Raw genomic sequence first — 16,440 nt, forward strand, 5'->3', positions numbered from 1 at the left:
CTGCCTGGGACCAATCATAAGGAAGAAATATAAGCAAATGTAGTTTACTATGCTGTGCCCAGCAACATGGTCTTTTTCGAGAGGAAAAAACAAAGAAGGGATTAGAGGAGCTTCAGAGGAGTAAGTGGGAATATAGCTGCATGCTGGAGAGAGCTGGCATGAACTTGAAAGGTAAGGCTCACCCCTTGCACACATTTTTAGTGAGCACAAAGCTCAAAAATGTTTTGAAACACGTCAGGAAAGCAAGAACAGCACAGGTATCATTTACCTGTCATTTACCTACTTCAGAAAACAGATTTCTGCTTCAAGCTATAAATAATTAGTATCTCTACTTTTCAAATAGGACATCACAAATTGGCCTTCTGGTTTATAAAAATCATCTTAATATGCATCATCACTGTTTTCTTTCAGGAAAGTCTACAGAGAGCAGCTGTCTGAGCTGGTGATGTTGGTACTTTAAATTTGTGTGCAAGTGTCTGGAGTTTTGTTTTGGTTCTATCATTTAATATTCATGAAAATCATCATTAACAAGCCGGCTGAGCGGTCTTAGTATCCTGCCTCCAGAAAAAAATCAAAAGTTTATTTGTACCTTGCAAGCCTACTTTTTCCACATACAGGCTCTTTCAGCCTGGAATTCCATGTATAAAACTAACAGGATGAAGCAAATGGCAGAAGAAAGGCCAGGAAAAACAAAAAACAAGAAAAAGAGGGTGTTCAGCACTACTAGTTAGTCAATAACATGCTTAAGCAATTAAATTAATATGATCAGTTAATTATTCATTCTGGCCCATACACCAAGGCTCTGGCAAAGCTGACGATTCAGATGTGTCCACTAATGTGATGGTGCAAAAGGAGAGGGGGAAAATCCTCGCTTTTAAGCAACATGGAGTAAACTGTGCCACCTTAAAATTATTCATAGCCCATTGCATATCTGTCAAAATAATATATAAATACTAGGAGTACTAAATAATTTCAATGTCACTGAGAAGAAATATATTCATGCTAAAAGCAAAATCTGTAATTACATTATGATTTTAATGTATATGTTTTTTCATCACGAATAAGCAAATCAGAATAAGCAAATAACGACTAACACTCCAGACAATCCAATTTACACAACACCCAGCTAAACGCAAGGGATGCTGAGTTTCAGCTTCTCCTGTGAGGTGGAAAAAAATGTACAGTAGGTCCAGTCCTGCTGATGTGGAGCAAGCTGAAAAGCTGGAGGAGAATCAAGAAAAGGGAAGCGTGACAATAAGGAGGAGGGAGTGATCAGTGCAACACGGAGAATGAGAATAGAGAAGAACCCCCAAAATTAAGCTAGAGAGAGGTAAAGGCAATTTTGATGATGACAGTTACCGCTGAGCACGAGAAGACCGCAGCCAGCCTAATTATGGTTGGTTCCTGCCTCATTACGTCAGACTAGTGCAGTGAGGAAAGACAACATTGCATTTTAAAGAGAGAAATGTTAGCGATAGAGTTATATTTTATGTTGTTCCAAGTGATTAGAAGAAATATATGTCGCATTGTATTTCTCCCCAGAGAAATAAAAATTCTGACAGCACCATTATTAGATAGCTCACAGAATCATGCTCATGGAAGGACATGTGAAGTATGAAGAGAGATGCTAAAACAGTGGATCTCCCCAAGTACAATACAAATATTATATGACAATATAGTCAAGCTCAATGTAAATTAAATTTGCCAGCAGCTAGGTTTTCCTGCACCTCTAGGGGGAGGAAAGGGCTCTTATTTCCTTAAGCATGACCAATATGAGGCCTATTCAGACATTATCAATTCTATGGAGAAAATAACTATTTTATCATCATTAGTAAAAATTGCCTACCAAGAGTGCTAGGGGCTTTGATATCTAAAATTAAAATCCAGAATAAAGGTAGCAAAAAACACCCCCAAAGCAGTAGCAGCTCTTGCTGCATACCAAATAGCAACTCAACAAAAGAAAAATCAAAGCATCTTTCTTCTTGGACTCCTTTCCAGAAGCCACATTGCTGGAAGATTTCGCCTTTTCTCCAAAGCCATAAGTATGACTTTATGATGATGTGGCATAGGTATTATATTTTCCCAAAAAGAGTGTGTGCCCATTAGACTTTAAAAGCTCACAAGTCTCTGTTGGGCTGTTTTCTGATCTCATCGTAGCCACAAGCTACAGTTAATATTGTTTATTTCCTATAATTTATCAAATCAGGTTTTACCCTCAAGGAAATTTCATTTAAGTACTGCTCCTACACACAGTTGATTCAAAACAGCTAAAGGAACTAGGAACAGGAGAGTAAAATATGCAATAATAGGTAACAGAGAGAAAATCTGAGAGTTTAATTTCCAGAAAGCAAGCTATTTCTGTATAAGCAGAAATCACCTACAGGCAATTTTGCTTGTTTTTAGCAGCCTATTAACTTTGGTATTTATGAAAATATGAAGCTGTTCCTTTGGCAACAACCATAGCAAATGTTTCTTAAGGTGGTTATGAAGCATGGGTGTTTTTCTTTAGAAAGCTTCTTTAGAAGCAATACAGAAAATTAAGTTTACTTCTTATTGTAAATATGCAGTCAAGACAGTTAAAAGAGCAATCAAAGTTTGCCTCACATTTCAATCTGCATTTTCCAGGAATTCCCCACTAGGAAACTTTTGTAAATTTAGTAGTAAATTTAATTTAGAAAGAGTTCTGTTTTCTCAGTACTTTTCTCCTCTCGTGTTCTCCTAGATGGATGCTTTCATAACAGTTTCTTTGGTTTGCTTTGTTTCTATGCAACCTGAAGTCATAAACCAATTTCCAACTGGTTTACGTCCATACAAACAAAGCGCTCCAGCTGAGCAGTGCTGATTTTGACTGTTTTAGAATCCAGTCCCTCCTCCTCTCCCTGGACCACCACAATCTCCTCCATTATCAGCTTTGACGTTTTCTGTGGTGCTCAGGAATATACACATTTTGTATTATTTAGATTAAGCTCCAAAAAGGTCCTCTCTCATTATGAACATGGTTACAGATCCAATTTTCCTCCATAATTCTTGACTTAGACAGACATTTCCTTAGGACTGAAAATAGGCTGGGACTTCAGAACTCTGCGCTGCTCTCAGCTGTGTACGTTATTGCCCCTTTCCCTTCACATCTCTGTCTGCAAACATTTAATAGGTGTGCACTACAGGGAGTTCTCACACTAGTAGGACAAATATTGATGCACGATATGGTATAAGGTGATTAATAATGAACTTTGAAGCAGTCACTAAATCTAATCATTGAAAGCTGTAAAAAGAAACCTTACTTTGCAATGATGCTTATTTCTGATTTGGCAGGAAAAAAAACCCAACCCAAAAAGTCAGCCCAAAACTTTTTTTCCACTTGCATGTTAATTTGCAAAATTAAATAACTCTCAAAGGGTTTTGCAGCCAGTCTAAAATAATAACCATATAGTCTGGCTCTTGCCCTAAATAACCACTTCTGGTCACTGTGCTTATACACATGATCAGGATCGGGCACAGATTTTTCATAAAACTAACCTGGAAAAGCTAAACTCCAGGAGAAGTGGGGGCCTTAAAATAGTCAGTTTAGCAAAATACAGGCTTGTCTACACTAGACTTTAAGAACGTTACAGTTAGCACATCTCTTGTTCAGGGCTTGGTTTAGGCTGTTAAAAAGAACACCTCTGACATTCTTAAAATTTCACTGTCCAAGATAAAAGACAGCAAAACTTACTGGAAGACCAAATGCAGTTTAGATTCTTTAAACGGAAATGTAGCTCAAAAATATGATAACAGATTTGCTCATAAAAAGAACTTCTACAAAGAAGTGAGAGGTGCGAAGTTCTCTGCTTGCTTTCATCCAAATATAAAGTCCCCTTACTGGCGACGCAGAAAATTGACAGGAAATAGAGTGAAAGCCAAAGTCAAACTGAGTACAGTCTGTGGTCGTAAGGAGGAAAATAATTTTGAAATTTAACTGAAGACAAGCCTAAGAGGCAGACAAACAGGTGTCACCCTCCAAGCACCAGCCACAAGTAAGACCATTAAAAAAGTGGAGCCATGTGGATGCGAACACAAAGGTCTGTAAAAAATGTCAATGAAACGGTGTGAATGACCAAGCCAGAAATGTTACAGCTGCAAGCAGAGAAGGAAATTAGGGGAACACTTCGTAGAATGATCCTGAAAACATGTTAAGAGTGAAACAGAGGGAGAGAGAGTTTTCTGAATACGGTGCTCATTGAAAAGAGAGGCTTGGATTACGACCAATGGAGCTGTCTCCTAATGTCTTTTTACCGCTACGTTCAGGGAAACAGCACTTCAGTTTAATTCCATCTTGGTTACAAAGAATGTACACAAAGATATATCACTTCATACCAATATTTCTCCTACATGCTGACAGATATAAACTATAGGATCTCAAATACTGGCCAACCACTGAGGTCAAAAGTTGTATGATTTGTATCATATATACTGAGAGACATAGAAAAAAATCCAGCAAAGTTCTTGAAGACATCAGACTTTTATAAGTCTAAAATCCTCTCAGAATTTATAATCTAAGTTGCTTTGTAACTTAAAGAATTAGAAAATGTAATATTAATATAAGGAGACATACTATCCCACAATACACAGATGAAACTCTTCTGAAAAAAGTGTTAAGAACTGAAGAATGGGAAAATGATCTAGTCATCACACTACCCTGAAACTTAAAGATCTCTGACAAATTCCTTCCCAGCCCCAAATTCCTGTATTATCTGAGGTAAATCACTAAACTCTAAATTCTTGGCACTCAGGTTCTTCTGAAATCATCACTTTAGGCTTTGCTATATTCTCCCCTACATTGCAGTTTACTGGGAAGCTACAAATGTGCTATGAAGTACTATGAAACTCTGATACTACACTAATACAAGTCAGAGATCTTGAAGTTCTTAACCTCAAAAGGACTTTCAAAACATTTTCCTGCATTCACTAATGTTTCTCACCTCCTAATGCTCAGACAAACAACGGCTGAAAACGTGGATGCAGAAGGATCTTCACTGCTTAAGCAATACGGCTGAGCAAAATAACCTGGTCCTGTACCTTTGACTCACGTGAGGAAAAAAAGTTCACCAAATGTTTATTTTTCCAGAACATCATGTCATGAGAAGTTCTGAATGTGTCTCTTAATTCTGTTTCAGAATGAAGAAACAAATAGAAGTTGCAGATTTTTCTGGAAAAAGGAAAACCTGGTTCTCGTCTAGCTAAAGTTACTGCCAACGTCAACGGACTTGAACCAGGAACCACAGGGAGAAAAAAACAAAATATATCTGGTGCATTTCACTATCCAGCCTAACGCAGTATTTGCTTACATATTGTGACTACAGAGAAAGACACTACTGATTTTAACTTATTTTCTCAAACAATATTCAGTTATTGGCAGAAGGTCATTTAATACAGTTCTGCTGGGCTCTGGAAAAGGATGGGGCTGATAAAAAATGCTTTTGTAACTTAACAAAAGTGTATTTCTTAGCTGCAGTTCTTCCTTCTATCTTGTATCTAGCGTATCTAGCATGTTGGGAGTTGGCAATTCCAGGAATTGTGTCATATCATTTCGATCAGCTGGGCACCACTGGACAGTTGGTCTTTTCACAGTGACCCCTTTATCTTCTGAGATGTAGGTTTTTCCCGCTCTGAAAGGCCACTCTTCATCCATGTAAACAGAACAAGAGAGACATCCAGTGGCTGGCTCCTTTTTTTTTTTTTTTTTTTTTTTTTTAAACAACTTTAGAGACCAATTCAGTGATGTTTTTATGTATTCTATTTTCTTGTGTATGTAAGAAACCATATATACACAAACTTCTAGAGATACAGAACCAGCAAAAAATTTTTCCAGTGGCTGAAGCACTGCTGTCATCTCTGCTATATATTTTTCTTGCATCCTACAGACTTCCTCACTGCGTATTTCAGGTCTAGTTCTCCTTTTCTCTCTTCAGTTTAACTTTATTATTTTGATTCTAAAGTTATGTGAATCGGTAACTTCCAGGGAACTGCAATGATCTGTGTCAACTCAGAATCTCAGTCTAAATGTCTTGTCATTTGGACATATGCTTTTTGCACCTACAGTCTTCTACGCAAATATTCTCTCTAACCTTAACTCTGCTTATACTATTTAGTTTAATTTGTATGGTAAATAGACTTCCCAGTTTCACTGATATAAAATGCCAGAGAATTTAATGTAGTAAAACCTGATATTCAGTGGTTTGATCTTTGTATAAGAATAAGGAGAAAAAGATTATTAAATTAATCAGTAAAATTAGCACTATATACAGCTTTTAACCTCAAAAAAATTCGTTATCTTTACTGTCACATCTAAACTATTTCTTGCATATAAAAATGCAACTTCTTTGGAAACATAAATCAGCGCAAAAGGGCTTAAAAACTCAAAAACCAGAAGTCAGGATGAATAAACAGAAGAGAAATGTAGGAATAAACTTCATGACAAAATATAAGCAACATTAATTTGGAAGAAATTTATTTGCAAAATGCTACTTTGCCACTGATATATGTTAAATAATTAATTTTCTTAAGGGCTTAGACCCTTACAACCCTCAAAGATATATACGAAAAGTTCTGGTCAGAGAGTAAGGAATGGATTAATTCTTCCAATTTAATGAAGAATTGAAGGCAGGCAATTGCTGTCTTCACTTACAACAACATAAGATGAGGTGGCGGGGTATACTGTTAATGGCTAAGAGCAAATTTCCCAGCTTCTGGAAGGGAGTATTATATGCAGCCAAGGAAAAAACAGATAATATGATTTGATTTTCGTAAAAGTTGCTTGGTATACTTTTTGTATCAAGGTTAATTCTGTGCTTGAATTAAATATAACATTTCTTGACTACCAACTGTCCACTGGACTTGATTTCAATCACTAACACCATTCAAATCTACTTTCAGAAAGGCTATAAGCCAATATATTCATGGAATTCTTCTGCATGTAACGTTTGTGTGACTGACTAATTTTCCGTTATGATTTTAAATCATATTTGATATCACTGTAAAGCCAGAGGGCATCCACTGAAGCAACAGAGATACATCAATAGAAATCCAAAGCTGAAATCAAAATACTAAGTTCTGAAAATCAAGTGGAGCCTCTTTACTACTTGGCTTTGGACAAAGCTCTGGATCTTTAAATATTTTATCAAAATATTACTTTTCTTCTTCTGTTTTTAAAGGCGGTGCCGAAGCAAGGCAGAACAGATGGAATTTGGAATATTATTAGATATGCTGCAGACCTATTTTCATTTTGAAATCCTTTTTTAAAAGAGGGTGCATCTTGGACTAGTTGTAAGGCAGAGCTGTTGAGGCTGTCTAACCTTAGGGATCTAACTTAGGTGCCCAGACAGCATCCGTAATCAGCAGAGCCCAAGAGGCAATTCAGAACACCTAATTTAGGAGTGCACATTCTCCCTACTGACTATATGAGGGCTATCTGGTTTCAATATCTTGTCATATATATGTATGGATCAACCAATAACAGCTGTTGGTGAACATTATCTACAGTTCACTTATGCAGGTGGCGGCCCATGGCATTCATCTGAGATACACAGCTTCATCTCAAGCCTCATTAGCAGTAGAAGGTCAGTTGTCAGCAAGCATCATGCCTTGACAAGACTGGGAAGGGATGTTTACTCAAACTAATGTTTTTAGCTAAACAGGGTCTTGTGTGCTGGACCACACATGAGTTAAAGTCTAAGCAACACTTCAGTGTCTTAAGAACCTGTAGGATGCTGGAAAGCTGTGTTATACACAAAGCAAGCCATTGAAGGAAACAGTAACTTAGCACAGACTTAGCGCAGGCACAGAAGAATGTGGGTTTTCTGACAAATCACAGAACTTGCATTATTTTTACTTCCTCCACAGCAAACCCTTCACTGATGCAATTACAGCAATACTTTGTAACACATTCAGCTGTAGCCCATCTATCAGACATCTGCCACTCCTTCTGCCCCAAATTAGCTTTGAGCAGGGTTAAATTAATTGTTCAAGTCTCCCACTCAAATGACCTAAGCTGAGGATTTGTCCACCTGCCAAGTCTTGAATAGTGGTCTCAGAGACCAGAGAGACAAAAGCACTTCTGCTTCAAAGCACTTACAGGCAAATCCCAGGCTTTTTGCCCATTCGCAAAAGCCAGCCAAATTGTCGACATAGTCAGACATTAGCAGAAACAAATCTGGCATCCATTTTAAGGGCTAGTCTATGGTATGTCAGAATAACATTATAGCAATGTCTTGTTAGATAACAATTTGGTGATGCAAAGTCATTGCACATTCCAAGCCTGGCTCTTGCACTCATGTAAAGGTCGTGCAGTTCAGCAGGATGTTCAGAATATTGATGCTGGGCGTAGTCTTCCATGAGGCAGCTTTACCTACAGAGTAACAGGCAGATTTTGAGTTGCCATAAGTGATAGCAACCGAATTCTTAGTGATCTCTCCTGAAGGCCACAGGGCAATCAGTGTGCATGGTTAAACAAACAAAACTGAATCGCTCTGAGCTGCAACTACTAGTCAGAAGTGGCTTTTTCTGGTAAAGAGATCTTAGATGAAAACTCTCCTGAGAGTTAATGGTATAATCGGGCAACAGATGGCCCCAAACTGAATGCTGATTTTTCATTTGTACAGTGTCATCTTTTCATCAGTCTGGACTCATGAAAATCATGAACTCTTACCGAATCGCTTTTCTCTGGAGATCAAAAGTCCCTCAGACTCCACTGAGGAAAAAAAGTGACACTGGCTGGACTTGGTACTCAGTTTCTTGGGAGAACTATGCTTCTTTCTGTGGAAGAGTGGAGAAAAATGCATGTGAGTTTTTTTCTTTTAAAAGAGAAATCAGTTAGGAACTGGGTAATTGGTGGAGTTATGACCTAGTCCTGTACATCATTACAGTTATGTGGATTCCAGACAGCATTTATATATTAATATTACTTTCTAGTTATTTAAAAAGAATTAATTTTTTTTATTTAAAGTTAAATCAATAACCGATTAAATGCTAAACAATAATTTAATAATTTAAGTCCAAATGTATTAACAAAACATAGCTAATATTCTAATATTCTACATATTCTAATTATATGAGAAGTAAAGAACATTTGAAATCTGATTTTTTCCTCAGCCTTCATCTTGCTTTGGAATCTGTGGTACTGGATAACTATTCACTATCTGTGTAAATACTCACTATTCTGTGCGGTTCTAAAAATGCTGAGCTACGTATGGTAAGAGCTCACTCTGATTTTTTGCAAAAATGTAAAAAATACACACTTCTGAGACAGGATCCTCCCAAACAGGTACCATTGCCTATTGTACTGGGCAATGTATTGCTGTTTTTAAGACAGTGCAGTCTTTGCATGGAGGGCCCTGTTTCCTTCAGCAGCCCTCAGACACTGTTAGCTATTATCATCACTTCATTCTCCATATGGAAAATGGCAGGGAAAAATGACATCCAAAACGTTACTGGAGCTTCACACTTGAAACGGAGTGGTAGCTCAGATCTCATGACTCAAGGTGGCTTACTTTTCCAGCAAGTATGCTTCCACGCATAAGGTCGAGGAACAACACATAAGTACGGGTAAGGCAGCCGAACAAAACTTAAAACTAAGCCTGAAAATGAATTATGCCAGCAAGGTACCACTGTCACAGTCCAGAACTGCCTGTGCAGCTTGCTACAAAGCTCCTCTGTTAAAAACTTCTTTCTAAAAGCTGTTGTGATCGTTAAGCAACCTTTTGAAGGGAAGATGGATCTTCATGACTAGTATCACCGAGTGAACAGCACAGAGGAGGAGGTGTCCGAGACGCCGCTGCACAGCAGGCTGTTTTTCCACTAGAGGACAGTGTAAGGTAACCAACCGCAAACACCGCGCTCGGCAAAGGCCGCTCATGCCCAGCCCTGCTCAGAGAGGCGAGAACCTGCAGACAGAGGACTCGGTGCAGCAAAGCGGGGAGGCAGAAAGAAATGGCACATTACTGATGTCCTGGGATGCAGCTAGGAGCATTGACCCACCAGCAGGGCAGGGAGCGCACATGCCGCCAGCGCGGGGCAGGAGGGCCAGTCTGAGGTGATGGTCTGCGCTCCTGCCTTGCGCTGGGGGTTAGGGGAAATGCAGAAAGGCTCGTCACACCACTGCTTGGCACATCTTAAAATGCTGTCTTCTTTTCACTGTTGCTCTTACTTGGGCAACAGGGCATCAGCTTTGATGGGAAGTTGCCCAGCTGAGAACTGAGTGAAAACTGGAGAAAGACTTCAGCAGCTGACCTGTTGAGAACCGAAGGGACCAAAGAGCTTTTATAATAAAATTGGAGTTAATAAAGGAGATGTCAGGGGACATTTATTGTTATTTGTTCTTTAATATCTTTGCCTTCTCATTTCCAGAGAAAACTAGGAAAGAACTAGGACCCAGTTCTGATCCCATTTATGTTTCTGGCACAAGCCGTTGCCTTCAATGTAGAAGTTGCCTCCGATTTCTGAGTCTGAGATGAGCCTCCTCCCTTATGGCCCAGGTGAAGTGAACTTAACAGTTTCACAAAGACATTTAGCAGGTATCTATCTGCACTGTACAATGACAGCACTGTGTCTTTGGGCAATAACTGCACAGGAAGAGCTTAGGCCTGGAATAGAAGTGTTACAGGCGAGCATTGCCTTTGGTGTGCAACGAGAGATGCAGGCAGACATTTCCTTACCACATAAGGCAGAACTTCTTGTCTCTCATTAACTTTATTTAATGACCAAATTACTTTGCACAAATTAATGAAAAATACACATGATAGAAACATAACAAGCACATACAAAAATAAGCAACATAAGCTGGTAGGAGGAATGGTCCCCTGCTATGATGCAGATGACTTGGGCAGTGACCTGAAGTGAGGAGAGCTATTTAAGCTACTTAACTATTCCACACCCTGACAGAAACCAAGCTATGATCTTGCTCAAGTTGCTCCAACTCTCTGTATATATTTTTCTGTGTATGAAATGAGAAGATGCTTACATAGCTGTGAGAATTATAAGTAGAAAGCAGTGGATAAAGAGCTACACTATGCTTGGATAAAGGAAGGCAGGGAACCTCCTTCCCTGCGGGAACCACAGTCCTGAGTAAGTTGTGAGATACACAGGAAAGAAGTGAACACGCCTGTGTCTGCCTGGCCACTGAAGTCCATGAGTGCTGATTTACAGCACAAGGAAGAGCAGAACTTGAGGAGAGCACCTGGAAGGGATACACATCTGTGCAGCATGATGATGCAGCACCATTTGCAGCATCTCCTGCTGCAGCACTGCCCAGGACACAATGAAGAAAAGCACCATGAGATGACTGCACTGAAGGACAACATACAGAAAATATCAGTGTTTTTCTTCTATCAGTAAACAAAGCTCCATCCATTCCAATCTAGCATAGAACATTATTCCAGAGTTCAGAGGCAATCAGGTTTCTCTTCAGTCTATCACAGAAAAGAGGGCTCTGAATGAGGTCCACAGGCCTCTGTTCCGAGCAACAGTGACCATCTGTAACTCAGCAATTCCCTATGAGGTTAGTTATGCCCTCTTTCCTGATGCTCTGCACCAAAACAAGATGTATTTTTACAAACACCTCTTTCAGCAACGGTGTTGGCTTTAACACCTTGTTCCCTCCAGCTTATTCCCACCTTATACCACAACCTTATTTGTGCCAAGACAACCTCTTGTATGGGCACATGATGAACTGTATTGAGGAAAATAACACAGGAAAAAAGATTAAAAAAAAAAAAAGATTCATTTGCTGACCCAATTCACTGCGCAGTCACAGAAACTGTTATATCGGCAAAAGTGAGTATGTGGGCAAGGGTGGGAAGCAAGTAAGCATGAACAGCTAGTGGATGGCATTACTGCCAAAAGAGGCATTTGTGAAACCACAGCCCCAGTGAAAGCTGAACCTGATCATTAATCACTACTGAAGCATATTTAACTTTGGTGCCATCTGAAATGGTCAGCTCTTAACATTTTTGCCCTGAGCACCTAGAAAAAATGCAGGATTCTGGAGGCCTTTCCAGTTGAAAGATACTGGTACAGAATTTTACTCGGAAATGGTGATAATTATTCCCAGTTTCACAAAAAAAAAATTAGTTTTAATTATTAGTTTTAATCATTAGTATTAATTTATCATTTTAAGACATCCCCCCCTCTCATGCCTGTTGCCCATTTCCACCCTGCGAACTGGTCTTCCCACCTCATCAGTCACAGCGTAGCTGCACAAGTTGTTGGATCAGCGTTTGCTACAACCGGGGGACAGGAATGAGTGGCCAGGGCAGGAGTGGGAATCTTCTAAAGCAGCTCTGCTGCCGAGAGCACAGAAACTCTCCGCATCGATGCCAGCTCCCTTTTAGGAGGCTCCTGATGGCGGCATCCATCCCACTGCACTCTTCACCACAGTTTCAGCCTCTCTGCTGTGCCAAATACAGGTACTCGACCTGTTTGAGTACTTGTGTCTAGCTGAAGGGGTAGAAACCTCCCACAGAGCAAAGGCAGAAACAAGAACTGACTTTACCCTTTGTTTAGTTTTCAATCTACTTATCAGCTATGCTTTCAAGATAAAACTAACAACACCTTTTATGGAGTCAGGTATTTTCCAGCTGTGCAAGAATCAAACAAATGAGACGGCTTTACTTGTTCGGTGCCCCCAGCTTGTAAAACAGGATGCTAGCTCAAGAGCTCTTGCTCAGCTTTCCTCTGAGCTTAACCAAGATATGCTTCACGCTGTGGTTCTTCTTTTTACTTCTCAAACTCAGCTTTTTTCCTCTGCATACATACTTCCCAACTCCCAAGACTACTTAGTATTTCCTGTTAGCCCAAATTGTTCCAACACCCAATAAGCCTGCGCTCACTCTTGTTTAGATTTGGTGGCAACTGCTTGATTGTTTTTTAAAACATACATTTTTTAACATAAAACTACATAAAATAAGGGGAAATATTTAATAATGGAATATTCAGCCACACAAATACATATCTTTAATCCATCTGCATCTTCCCTTGGATAAAATTACATACAGTACAAGCAGCTTAAATTGGTCATAGGGGAAGAGAATTTATACAAGTAATTGCAGAAACAAATGTAAGGGGAATCAGTAGTTGTTATTTTTTCCCCTTGAATATTGTACATTTTGATCTCAGAAAGAGACAAGCTCTGTGCCTATTAGGAGGGGATAAAACTGTGTTCAAGATGCTATATTTCATAATCCATGCACATTCAATGGTAAGTAATTATACACATTAGGATAAAATCTTACAGTGGCATGCTTCTCTCCCTTCCCATTTCTGTCACTTCATATTGAAAAACTACTTTTCAAAGCTTCTTTTAGCTGCAAAAAACCCAGTGTCTGCTAGAATGAAGCAATAATGAACAGACATGTTGTAGGGTAATTCCAAAGATGTGCATTGCAAAACTTCTGAAATTTGTTCAATTCCATATAAACTAATCTTATATCACCTGAAGAGGAAAGGCTGAAAATTAGTTAAAAACAGTTTATTTTAGCTGAAAAAGAAATCTCCAGGACGGCATTATAAGAGCAAAGGTACAGTGCCAAAGTTATACCGGACCCTTGTGTCCAGCAGTGCTTCCCTTTGTTCTGCTGGGGTTTATTTTCATTGCTGAGCGCACCAGGCTGGCATTCCAGTTGTAGGTGTAGTAAGAGAAAGCCAAACCAGAACTCCCTCAGTACAATGTACAGCTCTCTGGCTTGGATGCCTACATTAAGCCACCTAAAGGTCAGAGGAGCTGCAATTATACTCTTCGTTAGAAGAATTCAGAGGCCTCAGTCCAGAAAAATACCAAAGAAATTGCTTAGCTTTCATACAGAGTCTCATATAGAAGTTTAGCAGTACGTTGCTAGATAGGATCCTACGTATGCATTTGGCTTCCAAGTACTTTAAAGCAGATTCACTGGGGTCACTAACAGGTCTCTCTCTATTTCACTCTAAGTAGTAGTACTCAGTCACATGACAGTTTAATGTACATGCAGCCTCCTTTTAATATCATAGCTACGCCTGAGTCTGCAATACCCAGTTTTAAAGATTTGGACTGTGATTTAGGTGAAGTAAATTGGTTGCCTCAAGTAAAAGATCTCTCAACTCTCCAGCAGATGGGTGTTCACAGCAGGATGCTTTGCATCAGTAGTAATAGCTTGGACTTCTGTTTGCTCTGGCTGAAGTTATAGGGAATTCTCCATTTAGTTTTAATGCTCTGTTAGTCTTAGCAAGAAGGTTTAATAACAATGGTTGAAATGCCTGAGCTGGCCTGAACAGCTTTTTCAGCCCTGAAGGCTGCATTTCCATGTGGGAACTGAGATGCTGTGAAGATAGCATCAGGAAAGCCTGCATGTGGTACAGTACATACTGTATCTGTGCTGGGCATAGAGTGTGTCACTTCCCTGAACTGCTAGCACGATGCCTTTTCGCAAGCATGAAATTCTCTGTTTTCTGCAAAAAGGAAAAAGCGGCGGGGGGGGGGGAGATTTTCCTATTACCATATTGTGTTCCTCATACTGTCAAATGACCTATCACACTATGCTGAAGCATGTGAGGTTGGCTAAATCCTTCCACATTATATAATTTGGTTGTAACAGAACAAGCACTACAGATCTGTCATGTTAGCCAAATGACTGAGCCGACTGCAGCATTTAGAAACGTGTCAACTTTGTCCTGGGCAGTCTTAAAAAAACCCCACTCCTCCACCATCCTCATTACAATCTTCGGTAGCTATTTTACTTCAGATTGTTTTCTGGGACATGAGGTTTTCCCTGCCTGCCCTCCTCAAACTCCAGCTGTGGGAGCCTTCCCATACCTACGGCCAGTGACAGGAAAGCAAGAGAGAGAGCTGCTCTGGGTTACACGGGCTGTCAGAGAGGCCCCCAGCCCCACTTTCATCTTACATAACCTAGCACGAATCTGGAGTGGAAACATGTCCCCCGGCTATGGGGACACTTGCATACAATCACAGCAACCAGTGAACGGAGTGCATCCTCCATCTCATGACTTGAAGCAATGGGCATGCTTCCCACATCCTACTTTTGTCATGCAAATATTTGTATATCTGAATTCCATCTCTCAGACTTTGGTGATGAGGCCTGCATTTGGACTGAATGATAACTCACCTGTGGAACTTAAAAGAACTATATAACTTTCAATTCAAGTCCATGAGGCTGTATTACAACACTATTTCTGTTTAATTGATCTGCACCCCAACTGGTCTCTTTTAAGTTAGGTCCCAGTGGAACAGATGGGAAGCTAATACAGGAATGTCCAATACAAATATGTTGAGCACACGGTGCCTGCATACAGTGAATCAGCACGTGACTCATCCGCTTTCAGAAAGCAGTTGTGACCTTTCATCTGACTACTTCCTCAAGTATACATATAAATATATATAACATATAGCAATTAAGAACCAACACACTATGGTAATAATAATAGCTCATCTCATGATTTTTCTTTGCTGTTGTGCTTACCCTTACTATGTGCTCTATCAAACATTTGTGTCATCTTTCGCTATCCTATGACTAATCAACCAAATCAGCTAAACCATAGGTTGCCCTTCACGATGAAATGAGTGAGAGCACCGAATACTTAGACTTTTGAAATATCAGGTCCCTATAGGGCCTCGTAAAGATATAATTTTTAAAAAATATTATAAAAGGAAACAATAGTATAAGCATGAAGAATATACCAATCTGTAGATACAGACTGTAGTGCTACATTTAAAAAATGACATTTATTTGTAAAATGATCTTTCCTTTCTCTCACTTACAATGTAACGTGGAGCACAGGCAATCCTGGACACAAACGTTAAATTTTGTCTGTGAACTTGGTTTACACTTAAAATTAGGGAAAGTGAGGTTAATATGTTACAGCATTTGTCCCCAGATGTTTGCACCACAATGTGTGTAAGATTGCAGGCATAAAATGAAACACTAGACCAAAATTCTCTTAAGCACCTACTAGTAATATCTTGCCCAATAAGACATTTTGAAATAATTAATTAAATATTGGGGGAAACCCCCCACTTGGTCACGAAAACCACAAGGTGATACACGTGAAGAGGAAAACTTTTTAAATGCTTTGCAAAGCTTTGGCAAAAGATTGAAACAGCATCTTCATTATCCAAACCCAAGATCAGTAGAGTTGAGATGGAGGAGAAAGATCAGAGTCATAATGGGCTCTTTCAGGATATCCTACATGTAAAGAAATGCAAAATAATTCAGAGAAGCAAAGGCTAAATGTATTTTCAAGCGACATCATCCTGCGAATATTTTACCAATTGTGAAAAATAGTGCATTTTTCTCACGGTATATAAGACACTGTAAAGTGGTGCTTCAATGCAACTTCTTTCTCCCCTCTTTTTTTAATCTAATCAATTATTTCTTAGTAGCTCGCTCTGGCCATGGATCGTGATATTCTAGGGACCATATA

General features: G+C 39.4%; 1 long non-coding RNA gene across 1 annotated transcript in view; it reads right to left on the reverse strand.

Annotated features, from left to right (window-relative positions):
- Window positions 1-7,839: 7,839 nt before the first annotated feature.
- LOC112989464 (uncharacterized) overlaps window positions 7,840-16,440 on the reverse strand; it is a 43,188-nt gene continuing 34,587 nt past the window's right edge. The window contains exons 6-7 of the long non-coding RNA XR_010388564.1: window positions 8,684-8,790; window positions 7,840-8,383 (exon numbers count right to left, since the gene is read on the reverse strand). This is a non-coding gene — a long non-coding RNA (uncharacterized LOC112989464). The remainder of the gene's footprint in view (window positions 8,384-8,683; window positions 8,791-16,440) is intronic.

Source organism: Dromaius novaehollandiae, chromosome 3 (assembly GCF_036370855.1).
Source record: "Dromaius novaehollandiae isolate bDroNov1 chromosome 3, bDroNov1.hap1, whole genome shotgun sequence".
Classification (NCBI taxonomy): domain Eukaryota; kingdom Metazoa; phylum Chordata; class Aves; order Casuariiformes; family Dromaiidae; genus Dromaius; species Dromaius novaehollandiae.